Here is a 23,033-nt window from a genome sequence, read left to right on the forward strand (position 1 = left end):
TTCTATATCATGAAAAAAAAAGAAATACATATGCACAGTAAAATTTTCAATAGTATATTTATCTTATGTACAAAATAGTGTATAATATAAATGTTATAATTCTTTGTAAATTAGTAATTAAAATTCAATATCCATAGAAACTTTCTATAACTAAAAACTTCAAAGCCCTTCTGCATTCTAGATAAACAGCAGGGGCTTTTTCCCCCTATAACTTAAGAGGTAGGAAAAATTATACAGTTTAATAAATCTGAATGTTTAGTGTCATGTTACAGTTTTGATCCATTTAAGTTTTAGACATAAATGAATTTGAGAATTTTAATTTCTCAATTTTGACATGTTAAGTACCTAATATCCACTAAGTCAGAAGCTGACTTCTCTCCCTATTAACAGCTTCCTTCATTAAATCATGGTAACAGAAGAAGAGAGTTTGTCAAGTAAAGTTTTTATTTTATTGATACCTTTTCTTTCCCCAGCCTTTGTCAAGATATCGATGTGATGATCTTTGTTTTTATTACATTCTAATCATTTGTAAATCAAATGGACATTTGGCACACGTGTTGACCACCATACTTTTGGCAAGTTAACAGAATTTAAAATTTATAAAAAGACATTTTAAAATTATAAACAACGCAGTGATAGTTTTGGGTTACTGAAGGTACTGAAGCTTTATTTATACCTAGCCACTTGGAAACCCCTAAATAGCTCTTATATCAGTGTCATTTCAAAAAAAGAAAATAGTTTTCAAGCAAGTTCTCATTACAAAAGCTAAAACAATTCCACATGAACAGCTTCTTCCCAAAACCCCATTAAAATAATTATAAAGAGAGTTTTTATATAAGTGTTAATTTACAAAGACAGAAAAGGAGAATTGAAGATGAGTGCTGGGTTACTTTAGAAACTAAAAGTAGGAAACAAATAACAATTGCCTCAAAAGACCTGGGAAAGCTGTGACTAGGCTGGCAGTGGGAGAATCCCAGGAGTAAACTTGGTCTAGATGGATATAGATATCTTGGCTTCACAGTTTTAAGGCTTTGAATGTGAGGTGTTCCCCAAAAGCTCCTGTATTAATGCAGGAATGTTTGGAGGTAAAATGATTAGATTAAGAGAGCTGTGATCTAATCAGTCGAGCCTGGTTTGGATGGACTGACCAGCTTAGTATGGCTGAAGGAGATGGTTCCTGGGGTTGTACCTGGATGAATGCATCTTCCATGTGGCCTCTTCGCCCCTGCCTTCTCTCTGCTTTCTGGATCCTATAAACTGAGCTGCTTTCTTCCAGCATGATGTTCTGCCTCAGCTTAGGGCCAAAGCAATGGAGTCAGCCATCTATGAACAAAGACCCCTGAGACAGAGCCAAAGCAAACTTTCCCTCCTAAATTGTTCTTGTCAGGTAATCTGGCCACAGTGACAAAAAAACTGACCAACAGTGCTTGTCTTCTGATTTTTAGTTTTCTGTTGAGAATTTTAATTACATTCTGATACCCAGTCCTATGTCTCTGGGAAACTTTTAGGATCTTTTCTTCATCTCTGGAGCTTTGGTATCTCAAATAATGTGTGTCTTGGTGACCAAGAGGAGAAAGCTTGCACCAGTAAACTTTGACATACTTCTGTTGGGGGTTTAGGCTGTCCCTTGCTCATTCTGGGTTCCCTCTGCTAAGGAACTAACAGGCAGAGAATGACTTACTACTCTGTGAAGATGACCGATCCTGACTATTGGGATGATTGTGCTGCTATCAAACAGTGGAGTAAGGAGGGCTGTGTCTGGGATTCAGTCAAAACCCTTAATTATTCCCACATTCAACAATAATAGTGGGGAACTCTTTTATAAAGACAGAATTACTAAGAGCTTAGATCATATGAGAAGATTTAGGCTATCCACTATTATGGCTTGAATTGCATTCTGCCCCAAAAGACATTATGAAGTCCTAACTCCCAGCACTTCAGGATGTGGGAACAGTGTCTTTACAGAGGTAATCAAATCAAAATGAGGTCCCTAGCACGACTCCTCATCCAATATGTCTAGCATCCCTATAAAAAGGGGAAATTTGGACCAGAGACAGTCATGCACAGAGGGAAGACATGTGAAAACAGAACAGGAGAAGGCCACAAGAAACTGGAGGACTGGAGAGACAGCTTCTACAAGCCAAGGAACACTACAGACGGCTGGCAACCCTCATGCAGTGAGGAAGAGGCACAGACGGATCCTCTAGAGGTTTTGGAGGAAACATGGCCCTGAGGACATCTGGATTTTACACTTCTGGCCTCTTGAATAGTGAGACTATGAATTTCTGTTATTTAAAACTGTTTGTTTAAAACTCTAGACTAACATACCTACCACTAAATCTAGCCATCTGAAGTGCCGGTGGGACATGGAGAACATGGATGGGGTGGCAGAAGGAGGAAGCTCTGGTTTCTCAGCTCAGGCCCATGTCCACCTACAGAGGCTAAGGCTGCAGTGGTAGCATTTAATTATGTCTTGTCTTTGCTTTTTTACCTGAAGAGCACTAATGATGGCTAAACACACAATTTAGATTTTGGGTGAAACAGAACTGACAAAGCCAACATGATGATGATGATACAAAGGCTGATGGGACTTTGTCTAAAGACACAAATATTTTCACTCAAACAGGGCACAAAAATGGGTACAGAGAGGCACAAGAGATACCCATGCTGGTTATTCTCAACTTGCCACTGTCTGTCTTGCCCAGGCTGACTCAGACATTCCAGCTATGATGGTTGTTAATTCTGTGTTGGCTTGACTGAACCCTGGTGCTCCCAGATTAAAAACTGCTTCTGGGCATTTCTCCAAGAGTTTGTTTGTTTGTTTGCTACTGGGGATTGAATTCAGGAGCACCTGACCACTGAGCCACATCCCCAGCCCTATATTTTGTATTTTATTTAGAGACAGGGTCTCACTGAGTTACTTAGTGCCTCACCTTTGCTGAGGCTGGCTTTGAACTCACAATCCTCCTGTCTTAGCCTTCCGAGCCACTCGGATTGCAGGCATGTGCCGCTCTGCCCAGCTTCTGAGAGTTTTCCTGGATTATAGTAGCTTCTGATTTGGTGGACTTATTAAAATCACCCTCCCAAATGTGGATGGGCATCATTCAATCTGTTAAGCACCTTAACAGAACAAAACTGTGGAGGAAGGAGGCTTACTATTTTTGCTTCCTGCCTGCCTGTGGACTCTCTGACCCTTGGACTCGAATTTACACCATCAGCCTCCTGACTCAGGAGCCTTCAGACTCAGACTGGAATCTCACCACCAGTTTGCAGGTGGCAGAGAATGGGATTTCTCAGCTTCTGTGATCATGTTAGCCAGTTCCTAACAATAAGTCTCTTCCTCTCTTTATATCCTTCTGGTTCTATTTCTCAAGAGAATCCTAATATATTTGGCTTCTGGATAATTCTGACTAATATTTGCCTTCTGACTTCTAACTGGATTTGACCAATGAGAAGCTCTGAAAGAATTCTGAAGGTAGAAGAAGAGAGAGGTCAGGTTCTTATTCCCTTTCCCCAGTGTTTTCTTGCCTTGGGTTGATTTTGGTTCTGGCTATGTTCTATGGTTACAGCTTCCTTTGCATGGCATCTCTTCCATGGAGTCCAGCTCTCTCTGATTTCTGGTACCACTATTGCTTCTCCTTTCCTCTTCAGGACTAGAGATAGAGGGTGAGGGATTCCTGCTGGTTTTGACCCCAGGGTGCTCTACTGTCCGTCCCTTATAAGTTACCTTAACTGGGCACATACCTTTGTAAGTATCTCCTTCACTACACCTTCTTCAGTTAAACCCTCTGAGTGCCTGGGTCAGGACCCTCTCTGCACAGGTAAATACACTGAGATTTCACATTATCTGCAAAGAAATCTACTAAGTCAAGGGTCATGGGGAGAAGAAGCAGACATTCTCCAAGAGGAGCCACTTTCCTCTCCACTCCATGGCTCCTAGACCATGCAATGAGTCAAGTGGATTCTGAGAAACTCAAAAGATGTGTCTGTGGAAAGTTTCACAAAAGGAACCTCATATACTGCTGGCAGGAATGTAAAAAATAGTCACCTTGGAAAAGAGTTTGGCAGTTTCTTACAAATGTTAACATAAATTTGCCATATGATTCTGAATTCACACTTCTAAGTACTCAAGTAAAATGTAAACTTTTTAGTTTAATTATCTTAATTGGCTTTATTTTCTATTCTAAAACCAAATCAATACTTGAGTTCATGAAAGAATAAGAGCTCTGAAGACCAAAGCAAAGGAAGTTGGTTTTATGGACAGAGAGAGACTGAAAAAAGCAAAAACAAAACAAAAACGGGTCATTTCAAAGTTATTTCCCTTGTAAGGAGGGTTCAGGGAGACAGAATAGAAATTAACTCACAAGTTAACATTCAGTTATTTCAGGTTACTTCTCTTAAATATTAAAGCACAGGGAAATTTCATTATTATGCCAATTAAAACTGGCCTTTTTTGGAAATTTGGATGTTATCTCTATAATCCTGATTTCTCTGAAAGTGAGATAAACAGAACAGTTTCAGCTTAGAACTTTAGCTCAGTGGCTCCTTTTGATTCTTTAGTCTGGTCTGTGGGGGCCTGGTACAAGAGCTTAGTCCAAAACAATTGCTGTATAATTTTTATTTGACAGAAGTGAGAACTTATGTGTACCAAAAGACAAGAATGTTAATGATAGCTTCATGTCTAATAGCTACAAACTGGAAACAACCTAAATGTACACCTGAAAATGAATCATTGTGTATATTACATTTATAAAATGGAATATCTAAAAAAAAACACAAAAAATATTACAACTATGACAACTTGAATGAATCTCCGATATTAAGCTGAACAAAAGAAATGTCAGAAACACAAGAACAAATACTGCATGATTCCATTTAAATTAAGTTAAGGCCTGGTAAAGTTGATCTATGGTAACAGAAGCCAGCATAGGAATAACTTTAGGTGGGAGGAAGGATCATTAGTAGGTATCAGAATTTCTAGACTGGTGACTACTATGTGCCTCCTCCCCTATCTACTGCATCCTTTTCCTCTATCATTTTTTAATGCAGGAGAGAAAGGGAGGGAAAGGTGACCAGCAGATAACCTGTATCTGTAGTTCACAAGTCGAAATGGAGAGGAAAGTACTTGGTGACCGGAGCCCAAGGAACTGCATCTGAGGAGCCTCAACTGTTCCTGAGAAATCTCATCTACACTCAGATCTGATTCAGATGGCATATTACTGGAAAAGAGTGATGTAGCAATCAGATGAGAATTGAAATAATCTGTTATTCAGTTACAGAACACATTAGAATAGCAGAATTAACTCTCCTCTAGTCTTTTGGGGTTAAAGAGACACAGAAACACCAGCCTGTCAACTGGAAATCCAGAGGACTATGTCCTGGAAACAGGAAAGAAACAGAAGCAGACTAATTCTTACTAAAATAGAAACCCAGTCCTAAGCCAGTTGAATCTCTCTGATTGGTCTGAGTGATCACTCTTCAATCCTGGCAGAGGGTGAATGCTCCAACAGGAGATAACATCATTCTCTATAGTTATTTATATATAATATCTGGCATATAATTTAAGAATTACTAAATGTGGGAAGAAGCAAGACCAAGAGGGAAAAAAAAAAGACAGATGAGGTGCCTGGAAGTTTCTTTATACATGGGAAAACCAAAGTCTTTCACATAAGTATATCTGGAATTCAGAGTGCTCAGCCTGTGTCTGCTAAAAATTCTCATTCCAAGCCTCGGGGACCTCCTCAACCAGTGCCCTTACCTTAGACTTGCTGTGTATTTAAATGCTTTCACAATTCTGCAACCCACACAATCAGACCTTGGGCTTGATTATCAGCCATGTCTGTCTTGCATCTATAAAAGGTAAGAGAGCCCTTTAAGGCCACGGCTAAGACTTTCCATTTATTCTACTCCTACCTTGAGAGTTCCACGTGCCAGCAACTGTGTTGGTTTTCCAGCAAAGACAGCACATCCAAAGCAGCAGCTGTGACTGGTCATCACCACCCACCAAAATCTCTAATAATCTTCAGTGATACTTTAAACATCTCATTTCCCTGCCCTCTATTCTCCTACTCCTCCCTTGCAATGGCCAGTATCTGCTGGAAGTTATAGCGCTTGGGTGATGCTGAGTCCCCAGAGGTCAGTCTCAGACTTCAGGGGCACAACACAACAGCTAAGGAAGGAAAACAAGACTAGTGAAGCAAATAACCAGCACGTTCCATGAGCCCTCTCCTCAGGAAGTTACTGAATTTGAAAGGTTCCTTCAAATGAGAGTTATGGATAATGAAGAAAAAAGACAAGGATCAGGAAAGGGATTAAGAATAGGAGAGATGTGAGGGAAGTAGACAGGATGATGATTAAAAAGAGGTGCTAAGATATCATTCATAAGAATCTTAGCATCGGCTTGGCGCGGTGCAGACGGAAGCCCCAGCCCTTGTGCGGCACTCGCTGGCACAAACAGAAGGTGGGGCAGAACAGAAGCTTTGCTTTCGGGTCACCAGACCGAGCTCTGGACACAGCACAAGGTTACCCCAGCAACCCCACCTCACCAAACACCCTATGCAGGTAACAGAGGGAATCCATCTTGGAAAACCTTTCTCTCCATCTATCGGTGGGCATGGCTGATCAGGTACCCGGTTTCCAACTCCCCCACCCCCAGATGTGATAACTTAAAAATTTTCTCACAAGTTTTTGGGGGATGTAGCTATCAACAAGGAACAGCAACTGTACAGGCACCTCGTCTCCAACTCAGAGACTAAGAGTAGGGAGGCTCCAGTTAGAAGCTCAAGCCCTCTCACAATGGCTACCTCCACCACCCTGAACTCAGAGACTCAAGAATAGGAATAGACAACTCCACCTACTGGAAGAAAAGAAAACAGAGTTCTGAGACTTTTTTTTTCCTTTCATTTCTTTTCTCACTCTTCTCATCAAATCTCCTCTACCCTTCCCCCTCTGGTCCTCACAACCTCAACATATGTGAATCAAAGAACTTTGCATGAAATTAGACTTTAAGAACTGAATCACCAGAATAATATAATATAGAGGAATTGCATAGGCCCCACCTCACACCCCCCCCTTAATTTTTTTCTTATTTTCTTTCTCCCTCTCTTTCTTTCTTTCATTGTTTTTTTTCTCTTTTCTTCTTCTTTTTCTTCCTCCCTCTATCCCACTTTCAACCTCCTATCTTTTACTATTCATATGTAGGGTAATTTTCTAAATACAGATAAAGAGTTTGAAGTTATACATTCTTCTGTAAATTACCCCTGTCTATTCATTACAGTTCACCTCTAAAGTTGCTAAGTTAGAGTAATCCCATACCCTCACTCCTCTCCCCCTTAACATTATGTCCTATGCCTGACCCTCAGTTCTCTATATGCCACCAGAAACGGTATGCCTTTTATCAAACTAATGACTATATTCTAAATAATAATTGAAGCCAACATCTGTAGACATAGAGTCTAACTATAAATGTATTAATAATGAAAACTTGCTCATAGATGATGTATTATTGATATTGGGAACTGTTAACATTGTTTTTAATCTACAAAAGAGGGATTTTGGAACTATATAAGAGCAATATAAAGATATAGGGGTAAAAATATTAACACAACAGTCACACAGAGCTGGAAAGAAATGTGAGTAATATGAAAAGACAAGGACAAGTCAACATTAGAAGAGGTAACATCTGCAGCAGAAGGAATGTTAGATTTCAGGATATACATGGTTCAGATGATCTGGAGTCTTAAGGAAGACATTAGACAGCAAATGCAGACAATGAAAGTTAACTTTGACAATGAATTACATAAACAAATCCAAGAAGCAGAAGATCAACTCTACAGGGAGATAGAGGTTATACAAAAAAAAAAAAGAAAGAAAATAGAAATCCTAGAAATGAAGGAAATTATAAACCAAATTCAAAACTCAAATTATAGTATCATCAGTAGAGTAGACCAATTAAAAGTCAGAACATTAGACAACAAAGATAAAATATATCACCTCGAAAAGGGCCTAAACAACTCAGAAAAGCTTATAAGAAACCACGAGCAGAACACCCAAGAAATCTGGGATACCATAAAAAGACCAAATTTAAGAGTTATTGGGATAGAGGAAGGAATAGAGGTCCAAACCAAAGGAATGAGCAATCTGTTCAATGAAATAATTTTAGAAAACTTTCCAGACATGAAGAATGAAATGGAAATCCAAATCCTAGAAGCCTACAGGATATCGAATGTACAAAACCACAAGAGACCCATGCCAAGACACACTATAATGTCCAACATACAGAACAAGGAGAGAATTTTAAAAGCTACAAGAGAAAGGAGGCAGATTACATTTAGGGGTAAACCAATTAGGTTAATGGCTGATTTTTCATCACAGATGCTGAAAGCTAGAAGATCCTGGAACAATGTATTTCAAACACTGAAAGATAATGGGTTCCAACCAAGAATCTTGTATCCAGCAAAATTAAACTTCAGGTTTGACAATGAAATAAAAACCTTCCATGATAAACAAAAGTTAAAAGAATTCACAGCTAGAAAACTGGCTCTCCAAAGCATCTTGGGCAAAACATTACACAAAGAGGAAATGAAAAACAACAATGAAAATCAACAGTGGAAAGTAGTACAGTAAGGAGAAAAACTAATCAAAGAGGAAAAACTAATCAAGTTAAATAACAAAAATAAACAAACATGGCTGGAAGTACAAACCATATCTCAATAGCAACCCTAAATGTTAATGGCTTAAACTCACCAATCAAAAGACATAGGCTAGTAGACTGGATTTTAAAAAAAGATCCAATAATATGCTGCCTACAGGAGATTCATATGATAGGAAAAGACATACACAGACGGAGGGTGAAAGTTGGGATAAATCATACCACTCACATGGACCTCGGAAGCAAGCAGGAGTGTCCATTCTCATATCAAATAAAATAGACAAGCAGCCCTTTATGCCAGCTGGAGCCCTGCTAGCTGCACGGACACACAATCCCTTTATTTATTCCTTTAGGGTGTTTGTGGTCTTGGGGCCTTTTGAATTTTTGTTGCTGCAGATGATTGATGGGAAGTGTGGGTAGATGGTCGTTGCAAGTAGGCTTTTCTCTAGATTAAGAAAAACTCCTAGTTAAAAATAAAATAACTAACAGGAAAGATGGACAATGCCTGGCGGCATAGTATAGCTCTTGAGGAAACACTTCCAGTTTCTACCCCTTCTATAGGATATGGGTTTTGTCTGTCATTAGCTAATAGGAATAATGAATAGGAATTATTAAGAACACTTGATATTCTTGCTCCTTTTTTGTTTTCGCTTTTAAAAAAATATTCTATCAGTGTACTATAGTTACACATAATATTGGGGTTCATTTTGACATAGTCATACATGCATGAAATATAATTTGCTCCACTTCAGTCCCTAGTATTTCTTTTTTTATCTCTTACTCTTTTTTTATAATTATAATATAGTTCAATTAATGTTGGAGCCCAGGTTGAATAGGAACATGATGGCTCTTTGGCAGAGAGCATTCTACTTGAATTACAATGCAAAAATACAAATCAAAAGATGCTGGGAGTCGGTATCCAAAATATTATACCACCACTGGGAGTCGGTATCCAAAATATTATACCACCAAGAAGGAAAATGTCTAACTATAAAAAAGTTGTCATGAGATTATCCAGGGTGTTCTCTGCTGTGCATGTGGATTAAATAGGGACCTTGTTCAAATTTAGTGAATTTGAACGTATGGTAAATTTTTCATTTCTATCAAACTTTCAGGGGATACTGTTGCTCTGAGGACCACACTTTAAGTAGCAAGGCTCTAGAGAACTGAGAGCTAACAAAGGGGAATCTAGGTTACTAAGTATTTGACAATGTGTGGAAAAGTTCTGAACAAAGAAGAATTATCCCACCCAAAATGCCAAGAGAACCTCCATTAAGATACCTGGGCCACATGAGTGGAGATGAATGCTGTGCCCATACCTGCAGCCTCAGCCAATTAGTCTATATTACTTATAATACCTAGTATTAGGCAAATGCTATAGTTGTTATACTGTATTGTGTAGGGAATAAGGACAAGAAAATAGCGTGTACATGTTCTGTATAGATGAAATTCTTTTTTTGATATGTGGTTGGTTAAATCTCATATTTTTAGAATGCTGACCACCCTGGGAGTATTCCAGTGGGAAGAGTGGTCTTCTGTCTCAGGTACCATGTGTGGTACATGATGCGACAAATTCTCCCAACAGAGAATGAGATCAGAAGCAAAGACTTCAGAAAGTCCTAAAAGTTGGGACTCATCAAAACTCCAATAGAGGAAGGAGAAGGGGGAAGGGAAGGAGGGAAAAGGGAGTATCATGAACTGAAATCGATTTCCATGCATGTATGAGTTTGTCAGGGTGAGCCCATCCACTCTGTAGAATCGTAAAGTTCAAAACAAACAAACAAGAAATTCCATATGAAAAATCAGAAATAGAATGGCAGTGCCCGCTTTGAGATGACACTCAAATGCACTTCACTCCATCATGGCGCTGTGACCAGCATCCCAAACAACTACACGGTATCGAGGTTTATCAAACTTCCATCACATTCTTTTCCACAAAAGGAAGAGTCCCACAGCCCTAAATTTGCTGACCATCATGTTGGACTCTGACCTCTGATCCCAACAAATAGTGACAAACATTACAATGAGCATATTAAAAATTCTTATGGAAACCGAGTTGAGATTAAAAAAATATATATATACAGATACAAGAACAAAATAGGGTACAAAAGAGTGACCATGACAACGTTTCGGGAACATAATGCAGACAGAAACTGAAGAGATAAAAGTAGATATTGTGATAAATATAATCAACATCATATAAGGAAAATGTCATTCAGCTTCTTGAGCCTCCACAGTAAGTTCAAGAGTTAAGAAGATCCTGAAAAGGGTTTGTTTGGCAGGATTGGTGAGGTGCAGCCTGGAGAAAAGTTGCTGTGCTGGCTTAGTCTTGGGAACTGCCAGGAAGATAAGAAATGTCCCCTGCATGCCACAAGAGCAGCTTCATTATGCTGCCCCCAGGCCCTTCTCACCACACTGCAGTGCCCCATCAGAGGTGCTCTGACACTGCCAACATGACCTCAGTACATTTCAGCAACCCTAAGGACAGGAAAAAGGTTAATCTGATAAAATATTGGTTGTGTAAGTAAAATAATGTGTATATAACCCCACAATTATATGTTCACATGGAAATATTAACACTGAGGAGGTGGAACATTTTTCTAGCACTGGCTTCCTGGAAAGACGGACAATTGTTCAGGGGCCACTGGCCACAGCAACACTATTCCACTGCATGAGAACTGGTTGCACCAGGGCCAGCATTGGTTCAAAACCCAAAAGGTGCTTGACATTTGTGAACATCTTCTTGCCCTGTTTCAATATTTACTTCTGTGAAAGTTCTGTTCCTCAGCTACCCAAACCAGGAATTCACAGCAAGGTGTGCATGTGTGCAAGTAAGTGTGTACATACTTCCTGTCAACCTGTAATCTACCTGAAACCTGCCATAACTTGAACATACAGCAAAAAATGTTGTCTCTTGTTTATTACACAGACATACAGCATTGATCTGTGTGGTGACCTTGTGGCCAGTTGCATGCCTTTGATCTCGTACATGACCATGGCTGTTTCAGTGCTGGGCTCCCTCCTTGATTCTGAGACTAGGCAGTGGCTAATGATTCGTGGTGAGACTTGCAGGTTCTAGAACCATTTTTGTGGGGCCACGCCCCCTGACAGATCCAGCTTCTTCATCTCACCAGCTGAGACCTTTCCAAGTGCCAGAAACACCTTCAACATGACTACTTTAGACCCTGCGGTAGCCTGGCTTCTCTCCCTGACCATGGATTTGAGGTCAGCCCAGCACCTCTGGAGCACTCCTTTTCTTCTGGAATCTCACAAGGGACACTCAGCCCCTATTTTAGGCTCTGTTTTAGCCACCATCCATCAGACGGGATGAAGCAGGTTTTTCTTTTTATTTCCTCTAGGATATTCTCCTCTGACTACATTGAAGAAAACCACAGGCCCAGCAGAGGTAGATGGAAGGACTCTTTATCTATACCGTAGGAGATGATGGTTCAGGCTTCGAGGCAGGCCATCCAACTGGCAGTTAAAATAATCTACCAAAACTGTGAAGCCTGGATTTCAAGCTAGCGTCTTGTCAAAGAGGACGCACACCTGCATTCATCCCTAGGCAATAAACTCACTGACTTATTCTAAATAAGAGTCTGGAATACAATGTGGCTTATGGATAAAATGTGTGAGTTTTTTATTTATAAAATATTATCTCTATTACAACAATTTACACTGTTTTGGAGGAAAAATAAGACAAGGGAATAAAGAATTATATAATTCAGTAGATGAAAAAGACAGAGAAAACTATTATAAGAACAGGCTTGGGGGCTGGGGTTGTGGCTCAGTGGTAGAGCACTTGCCTAGTACGTGCGGGGCCCTGGGTTTGATCCTCAGCACCACATATAAATCAATAAAATAAAGGTATTGTGTCCAACTACAACTAAAAAATAAATATTAAAAAAGAATAGGCTTTCCGAATTGTAAAAATTGGCTATCAATTCCATTTTAAACGCTGTTTGATGATTCCTGTATGTCTAGAATGCTGGTTGTTACTTGTACATGCAATTGTATTTGCACTTGTGTCCCTGTCCTCTTTTCAACCTCACACAACTAATCTATGTTGACCCTTACAAAAAGAAAGCAAGTACTTGAACGTCAGGGCATGTGACTTGTATTCTAGGACATATTGTAACTCCCAGAGCACTGAGTCAGCAGTCTAATGGTTTAGCCTTCATATTCCTGACAGCTGTTTATTTCTTTTAGTGTAATTTCAGAGAAAAATATCCAGAAGGGATTCACTGCCCTAGTTCTATCAGAAAACATATGTAAGACATTGTGTAGTTTCATAGCACAAAAGTCTAACACTAAATAATCACATCATATAATGGTTAAATTTCAGTTATTATTTATCTTACATCAGGCAGAAAGGTGTTTAAATCACACAGCTGATACCATGTGGAGATATAATGAGATCATGAATGGAGACTAGAGGGTGAGAAAGTTTTCCCAGTGCTACTTTAAGACAATCTCAGAGAATGATAGAATTTGAAAGACCCTTCAAGTCTCTCTGATTCAGGCCCTATTTTCTGCATCTAAAAAAAGCCGACTGACTTACTCTCTTCTGGCAGAAGAGAAGGGCCCCTCAAAGATCGGAAGGGATCCTGCATAAAGAGGCCCAGATCAAAGCCTCAGAATGAAGCCAGGAACCTGGACTACAGGAAAAAACAAGATCCAGAGGGCCATCAAGGCAAAAGCAGTCCTCAGAGACATTGGCTTCTCGAAGCTGGGGGCTCCAGCCGCTTCTGGCAGATGGCAGTTTGTATTTATGAGGTAACTCTGACTGGTCTGACCAGCTCTTCTCCTGTAGTGCTACCGACTTAAAGCAATAACTAAGTTGCTTTAAATAGTCAAAACGTTAATAGGAGAATTAAAATCATACAATAGAAATGTTCTACTTATTACAAAAGAAAGAAATAAAGCAGGAGCAGTTCTGACATTGACAAAAAGTCACATATAAAATCAATACCAAAATGCAAGATATAGTTTCAATCATATAAATAATAACAATAAATGTGAATAGACTAAACACTCCAAATAAAAGGCAGAGATTGTCAGACTGGATTTAAAAAAGAAGATTTGATGACATGCTGTCTGCAAAAGACATTTTACATTCAAAGAGGTTGGAAGTAAGAGGGTAGTAAAGATATATTATGCAAATAGTAACTTTGTGAAATCTGGAATGCCTTTCTAATATGAAACAAAATAAACCAGACAAAGAAGTATTTAAATGTAGAGGGGGGGCTTTAATTTTTTTAAAAAAAGTTAAGTGCATAGTTTACATTAGAGAATTACTCTCAGCACTAAGGGTCTATGTCCACCATTATAACATCATACAAAACAGTTTCACCACCCCCAAATGCCCTGTGCTCCACCCGTTCATTCTACCTGGTGGCAACCTGGCAACCAGCAATCTTTTCTACTATCTTTATGATTTTTACCTTCTCAAAATATTGTATAGTTGGAATCAAACAACATGTTCACTTTCAGACTATCCTCTTTTACTTAGCAATACACATTTAAAATTCCTTCATGTAATTTTCTTTATTGCCAAATGCCATTCCATTGTGTATATATACCAGTTTGTTTTTCCATTCACCTATTGAAGGATGTCTTGGTTGTTTCCAAGTTTTGGCAATTATGAATGAAGTGGCCATAAATGTTCACACGTAGATTTGTGTGTAGGCCTGCATTTTCAGTTCATTTGGATAAATCCAAAGCCATATGATTGATGGATCATACAGTAAGCCTATTTTGTTTTGTAAGAAACATCCAAATTGTCTTACAAAATGAGTGTGCCATTTTACATTTTTGCATGAGAAATATGTTACAATTATAGTATATGTAATTATAGTACAGTTACAGTATTGTGAATGTGGAATGAAAGTTATAGTTGCTGTACATCCTCACTGTCATTTCTTGTTAGTGTTTTGGCTTTTGACTGTTTGGATAGATGTGCAATGGTATTTCATAGTTGTTTTAATTTATAGTTCCCTAATAATATATCATGTTGGACATTTATACATCTAATAATTTCCCATCTGTATATCTTCTTCATGAAGTGTCTGTTTACATCTTTGCTCATTTTTTAAAAATTGGGTTTGTAATTTTCTTATTGTTGAGTTTTAAGAATGTATATTTTGGAAAACAGTCCCTTATCAGATAAGTCTTTTGCAAATACTTTCTTCTAGTAAGTGGATGCATTCTAATTCTCTTGACAGTATCTTTTACAGAGCAGAAGTTTTTTTTTAATTTAAATTTTTCTATTTTAATGAAGCATAGTTTTTCAATACTCTCTTTCTTTCATGGGTTGTGTCTTTGGTCTTGTATCCAAAAAGTTGCCACCATGACCCAAATTTTCTCATGTTGTCTTCTAGGAGTTTTATAATTTTGCATTTTAAGTCTATAATGCATTTTGAATTAATTTTGTTGTGAAAGAGTTAAGGTCTATTGGATAGTTTGATTTTCTTTTTAGTACGTGCCTGTCCATTTGTTCTAGCTTCGTTTGTTTAAAAGGCCATCACTTCTCACTTCATTCCCTTTGCTCCCTTGTCAAGGAGCAATTGACTTATTTTTGTGGGTATAATTCTAGGCTCTCTGTTTTCTTCCATTGTTCTGTTTATCTATTCTCTTAGTAAAAATATACAGTCTTGACTGCTTTAGCATTATATAGAAAATCTTGAAGTTAAGTAGTGGCAATTCTCCAAACTTTGTTCTTCTCTTTCAGTATTGTGTTGTCTATTCTTTGGCTCTCCATATAAACTTTGAATCAGTTCATATCCACAAAATAGCTTGCTTGGATTTTTTTAAATTTATTTTTTATTTGTAGTTGAAAACAATACCTTTATTTTACTTATTTATTTTTATGTGATGCTGAGAATCAAACCCAGGGTCTTGCATGTCCTAGGCAAGGGCTCTACCGCTGAGCCACAACCCGGCCTGTCTTGCTTGGATTTTGATTGGGATTTCATTGAATCTATAAATGAGGTGTGAAAGAACAAACAATAGTGAGTTTTCCTAACTTAACAATAGTGAGTTTTCCTACTGATGAACATGGATTATCTTTCCATTTATTTAATTCTTTGATGTTTTTCACCAGTGTGCTGTAGTTTTTCCTTATCTAGATCTTGTACATATTTTGTTAGGTTTTTAGCGAAGTATTTTATTTTTGGTAGTGCTAACATAAATGGTACTGTGTGAAATTTATAATTTCACTTGTTTATTGCTATTATATGGGAAAGATATTGACTTTTACATATTCTTAGTTCCTACAAACTTGCTATAATTGCTTATTATTTACAGTATCTTTTCTGGGTTTTTTTGTTTGTTTGTTTGCTTGTTTTCTTGTTTGGGTAAATTCTGTGGATTTTCCATATAGATAGTCAGGCCACTTGTGAATATAAGCAGTTTTATTTCTTCCTTCACAATTTTATACCCTTTATTTCCTTTCCTCGTCTTATTGCATTAATTAGAATTTCCAGTGCAATAACAAATAGACTGGTGAGAGGGACATCCTTGTCTTACTCTCATTCTTAGGGAAAAACATCTATTTTCTTCACTAAGTACAATGTTAGTTTGTTATTCACAGGTATCTTTTATCAAGTTTCTAGTTTGCCAGAAACTTTTTTGTTGTTTTTATTATGAATAGATATTGGATTTTGTTAAATGCATATTATGCATTCATGATATGATTATGCTTTTCATTAATTGATATTTGAACATTGAACCAGCCTGGCATACTATAATAAGCTCCACCTGATGATGGCATGTATGTTTTTCCATATTTTTATTGGTGCATTATAGTTACACATAATGGTAGAATTTGTTGCTACATATTGACACATGCACATTATATACCGATATAATTTGGTCAATATTATTCCCCAGTATTTCCCCTTTCGCTCCCCTTCTCCCTCCCCTGGTCCCTTTCCTCTACTCAACTAATTTTCCTTTGATTTTTATGAAACATCCCCTCACACAAACACCTTTCTTTTTTTTTTCCTCTCTAGCTTCCACATATGAGAAAATATGCAAACCTTGATCTCTTGAGTTTGTCTTATTTTGTTTAACATAATGTTCTCAAGTTCCTTCCATTTTCCTGCAAATGATATAATTTTATTTTTTCTTTATGATGGAATAAAATTCCATTATATTCATATATATATATATATATATATATATATATATATAATTTTTTCAATCCATTGATCTGTTAATGGGCACCTAGGTTCCACAGTTTCGCTATTATGAATTGTGCTGCTGTAAACATGGGTGTGCATGTATTGCTATAGCAATGTCTAATTCTTTAGGATAAATATTGAGAAATGGTATAGCTGGGTCATATGGTGGTTTCATTTCTAGTCTTTTGAGAAAACTTCATACTGATTTCCATAATGGTTATACTAATTTACAATCTCCACCGCCCCCATACACACACATCCTTTCCAGCATATATTACTGTTTATATTCCTGATGGCTGCCATTCTAACCAGAATGAGATAAAATCTCAGGGTAGTTTTGATTTGCATTTCCCTAATTGCTAAAGATGTTGAACATTTTTTTGTATATTTGTTGACCATTTGTATTTCTTCTTTTGAGAAGTGTCTGCTTAGTTCATTCATAGTAACTAGTTTTAAATACATTAATTCTATACATAATGCATATAATACATTAATTATATATTATATTTGTTTTACTAATATTTTGTTCAGATTTTGCATCTATGTTTATGAGAAATACTAGTTTATAATTTTGACTTCTTATAATATTCTTTTCTAGATATTGTACAAAGGTTATTCTGGCCTCATTGAATGATTTAGGATGCATTTTCTCTGCTTTTATTTTGTGAAAGAGATTGTAAAAAAATTCATGTTATTTTTTTCTTAAACATTTGGTAGAATTTACCAGTGAATCCACCTGGGCCTGTTGTTTTCTGTTTAAAAGTGTTTTTTTGCTTTATTTTTTTTTCTTAAAAGAAATTGCCAACTTTGCTGAGCTATAATAACCTTACAAAAACTTCATATAATTAATGTTCATTATTTGGTAGGTATGGATAAATGTATACACTCATTATTATCACTGTCTAGGTAGTAAATATATCTATCACTTTCAAAACGTTCCTTGTGTCATCCTCCTTTTTTGTAGTGAGAACACTCACTATAAGATCTACTCTCTTTCAAAATGATTTAGTACACAAAGCCTTACTCTTCACTATAGGTAATATGTTGCACAGCATATTTCTGGAACTTAATCATCTGGTATAAGGGTAACTTTACACCCATTAAACAACTCCTCTCTCCCCTTTCCTCCACTTCCTAGGTAACCATTATTTTATTGTTTACCTCAATACTTTTGACTATTTTAGGTATCTCGTGCTAGAAGGATCATACATTCTGTGACTGGTTTATTTCACTTAACATAATGTCCTCTGGGTTCATCCATATTGCCACAAATGACAGTATTTTTTTTTAAAGGCTGAATAGCAAGTATTCCATTATGTATATAATACCACATTTCCTTTTTCTTTTTTAATTAATTTCTATTTTATTTTTTGGTACTGGGCATTAAACCCAAGGATACTTAATCACTGAGCCAGATCCCCAACCCTTTTTTCCATTTTCTTTTGAAACAGGGGCTCTCTAAGTTGCTTAGGGCCTCACTAAGTTGCTGAGGCTGACATTGAATTTGCTATCCTCCTTTCTCTGCCTCCTGAGTCTCTGGGATTATAAGCATGCACCACCACACCAAGCACACCACATTTTCTTTATCCTAAATTAATATGTCTATGTACATTTGGGTTGTTCCTGTTATGTTGGCTATTGTGAATAATGCTTCTATGAACATGGGAGTGCAGATATCTCTTTGAGATCCCAATTTCAGTTCTTTGGGCTCAATTTCCAAGAATGGAATTCTGAATCACATGGTAATTCTATTTTCAGTTTTTGAGGATCTTCTATGTTGCTTTCCATTATACATACTCAGCAACAGCATAAAAGGGTCCATCTTCTGCATAATCTTACTAGCACTGTTTTGTTTTGAATAATCATGATAACATTTTTAAAAAATGAACTAAATTTTGGCTTCTTTTTCTTATTATAAAAATAATGTATGTTATTTTTGGAAAATACAAGAAATAATGAAAGAAAAAATGAAAATCACCTCTGTCTTCAAATAGTGATGAAGGATGTTTTTGGGTTCCAGTTATTTTTACATTCTTATATATGAAATAGTCATAAATGTGATCATCTTGTAGATACTCTTTTTTTGGGGGGATTTACCAGGGATGAACTCAGGGGCACTCAATTACTAAGCCATATCCCATCCCAGCCCTATTTTGTATTTTATTTAGAGATTGGGTCTCACTGAGTTGCTTAACAGCCTCACTGTTGCTGAGACTGGCTTTGAACTCGTGATGGATCCTCCTGCCTCAGTCTCTGGAGTCACTGGAATTATAGGCATGTGGCACTGCACCTCTTTTAGACTACTCTTAAAACTTAATCTTATTTAAATTTTTAGGAAGATTTTTTCCATTTCAGTTTATAGTGTTTTTAATGGCTGCATAGTTATTCAGTTGTAAGAATATATACAAATATTATTCAGTCAATTCTGGATGTTCAGGTTGTTGAAATGTTCACTTTTCTACTTTTACAAACAACGCTGCAATAAAAATGTGTATACAAAAAAAATCATGACTACATGTGTGTGGTGCTATCTTGTAGTTTTGATTTACATTTCCTAGTCACTGAGTGATGTTGGCTATTTGTCTTCTTTGGAGATGTGGTCTGTTCAAATCCTTCAAAGCTCTTTTTTTTTTTTTTTTTTGCTATTGAATTTTTAGGAATTCTTATGTTCTATGGAAATTAATTCTTTGTCAGATAATGGCTTGCGAATATGTTCTCCCATTCTGTAGGTTACCTTTCCACTCCATTGATTTGTTTCCTTTGTTGTGGAGAACCTTTTTAGTTTAACCCAGTCTATGTTTTCTAGTTTTGCTTCTGTTGCCTATGTTTTGGGCATCTTGTCAAAAAATCACGGCACCAACCAATGTCAGAAAGCTTTCTTTTTTATATTTTATTATAGTAGTTTCATATTTCAGGTTTTATGTTTGTTTGTTGGTTGCAGTGCTGAAGATCAAACCCAGGACATTACACATGCTAGTCAAGCACTCTGCCACTGAACTGCATCCTCGTCTTATGTTTAAATCTACTTTGAGTTTATCTTTGTAGATAGTGTGGATAAGACCACACACATTTTTGTGTTGTTTTATGTATTTAGAATAACCTTATTAATACATTTAAATCATTGAAATTTTATAGTAGGGTTAAAATCGATTCATGTGTTATCATAAACTTACATAATTTTATCTTTGTCTCTCTCTATATGTATCTATATACATATATATGTATACACTTATATACATGTATACATCTCTGTGTATGTATGTATAAAGGTGTGTGTATACACACACACATACATTTGTATATATCTTTAGCAGTGAGATTTGTACTTTTCATGTTTTCTCATTTTTGTTTAGCACTTACTCATTTCACCTTGAAGAACTCCCTTTAGCACATCTTGGAAGGCAGGTCTATTGACACAATCCCTCAGTTTTTGTCTTTCTGGGAAAGTCTTTATCTTTTCATTTTTGAAGAACCCTTTTGCTGGGCATAGTATTCTTGGTTAATAGTCTTTCCTCCTCAGTAGTTTGAATATCTCCTTTGGCCTACAAGATTTTTACTATGAAATCTTCTGATAGTCTAATGAACGTTACTTTGTTTCTTTATGAGTCATTTTCCTCTTGCTACTTTTAAAATTCTTTTTGTCTTTGACTTTTACCAGTTTGATTATGATGTGCCTCAGCGAAGACCTCCTTAGAATCAACCCATTTGGGAGTCTTCGGGTTTTATGAATCAACTTGTTCATTTCCCTCCCATTTTTGAGAAGTTTTCATCCATTTTCTTAGAATTGATTTTCTGCCCAATATCCTTTCTACTGCTGAAACTTCCATAATATATATGAAATTTTCTTCAATGGTATCTCAGAAGTCCCTTTGGCTTTCTTCACTCTTCTTCATTCTTTTCCTTTTTGCACCCTTGACTGGATATTTTCAAATGACTTGGCTTTGAATTCAAAAATTCTGTATCTCAATAGTTCTTTTGCTTGTTTGAGTTTGCTATTGAAGTTCTCTATTGATTTTTTTTTGTATTTTTTATCTCTAGGATTTCTGTGTTAACAATTTGTATCTTTTTAATTTTATGGTTTCCTTTTGAACTTCGTTGTATTCAGGTATTTTTCTCCCTGGTTTCATTTCTTTGTTTACCTGTGTCCTTTTGTAGTTCACTGAGCTTCTTTAAGATGATTATTTTGAATTCTTTACCAGGAATTTCATGTATCACCATTTCTTTGTGGTTGGTTAGTCGGTTGTTTTTTTAAAAAAAATACACACAGGAATCACAATTTTTCATTTCTCTGATTATATAAAAAGTAGAGTCTCACCATTCCTGTCATCATACATGTATTAGGGTAATGATGTCCATCTCATTCCACCATCTTTCCTACCCCCATGCTCCATTCCTTCACCTCCCTCCCCTTTGCCCTATCCAAAGTTCCTCCATTCCTCCCATGCTCCCCGCTCACCCCCATTACGGATCAGCATCCACTTATCAGAAAAAATATTCAGCCTTTGGATTTTTGGGATTGGCTTACTTCATTTAACCAATGGATAGTCTCCAATTCAATCCATTTACTTGCAAAGTCATGATTTTATTCTCTTTTAATGCTGAGTAATAGTCTAATGTGTATATATATACCACAGTTTCTTTATCTATTCATCAACTGAAGGGCATCTAGGTTGGTTCCACAATTTAGCTATTGTGAGTTGACTTGCTATAAAAATTGATGTGGACACCCAGCAAACTGCGGAGTGGCAGAGCTGCCCCACACGCCTGCAGGGTAGGCGGACCTGAGACCCACCAGCAGAACAGGTCCAGCGGCCTGCTGAGGGGCATAGCAGAGCCGCCACCCACTCCTGTAGGGTGGTCAGACCTGCGACCGACCGGCAGAGCAGACCTAGTGGCCCACCAGCGTGGTAGACAGATCACCCCAATTGGAGGAGGAGCACAGCCACTACCCACCCTTCAAGGGAGATTTTTCAACTATACAAGAGCAATATAAATAAATAGAGGGAAAATTTCAAAAACACAACAGTTTCACCAAGCAGAAAGAAACGTGAGCAGTATGAAAAGACAAGGAAAGAAAGGACCACAAGCAATGCAGTTCAACTCAACTCTAGAAGAGGTAACAGCTGCAACAGATGGAATGTCAGATAAAGAATTCAGGATATACATGCTTCAGATGACCTGGAGTCTCAAGGAAGACATGAGACAGCAAAATCAGACAATGAAAGATCACTTTGACAATGTATTACATAAACAAATCCAAGAAGCAAAAGATCAATTACACAGGGAGATAGAGGTAATAAAAAACAAACAAATAGAAATCCTAGAAATGCAGGAAGCAATAAACCAACTTAAAACCTCAATTGAGAATACTACCAGCAGAGTAGAACACTTAGAAGATAGAACATCAGACAATGAAGACAAACTATTTCAACTTGAAAAGAACATAGACAGCTCAGCAAGACTGTTAAGAAACCATGAGCAGAACATCCAAGAAATATGAGATAACATAAAGAGACCAAACTTAAGAGTCATTGGGATACAGGAAGGCATAGAGGTCCAAACCAAAGGAATAAACAATCTATTCAATGAAATAATACTAGAAAACTTCCCAGACTTGAAGAATGAGACAGAATCCCAAATCCTAGAAGCCTACAGGATGCCGAATATGCAAAATCATAAGAGATCCACAGCTAGACACATTATAATGAAGATGCCCAACATACAGAATAAGGAGAGAATTTTAAAAGGTACAAGAGAAAGGAAGCAGATTACATTTAGGGGTAAACCAATCAGGATAACAGCTGATCTTTCAACACAGACTCTGAAAGCTAGAAGATCCTGGAATAACATATTTCAAACACTGAAAGAAAATGGTTTCCAACCAAGAATCGTGTATCTGGCGAAATTAAGCTTCAGGATGGAAGATGAAATTAAAACATTCCATGATAAACAAAAGTTAAAAGAATTTGCAGCTACAAAACCATCTCTTCAAAAAATCCTTGGCAAAACATTACAGGAAGAGGAAATGGAAAATAACAATGAAAACCAACAGTGGGAGGTAGGACAGTAAAGGGGGGAAAATAATCAAAGAGGAAAACAAATCAGGTTTAGTAACACTAATAAACAAATATGGCTGGAAGAACAACCCATATCTCAATAATAACCCTAAATGTTAATGGCTTAAACTCACCAATTAAGAG

General features: G+C 37.0%; 1 protein-coding gene across 2 annotated transcripts in view; it reads right to left on the reverse strand.

Annotated features, from left to right (window-relative positions):
• The window catches only part of Tars3 (threonyl-tRNA synthetase 3), a 79,795-nt gene that overhangs the window by 22,037 nt on the left and 34,725 nt on the right, over nt 1–23,033 (reverse strand). The gene's annotated exons all lie outside the window — the stretch shown is intronic.

This window comes from Urocitellus parryii, chromosome 6 (assembly GCF_045843805.1).
Source record: "Urocitellus parryii isolate mUroPar1 chromosome 6, mUroPar1.hap1, whole genome shotgun sequence".
NCBI lineage: Eukaryota > Metazoa > Chordata > Mammalia > Rodentia > Sciuridae > Urocitellus > Urocitellus parryii.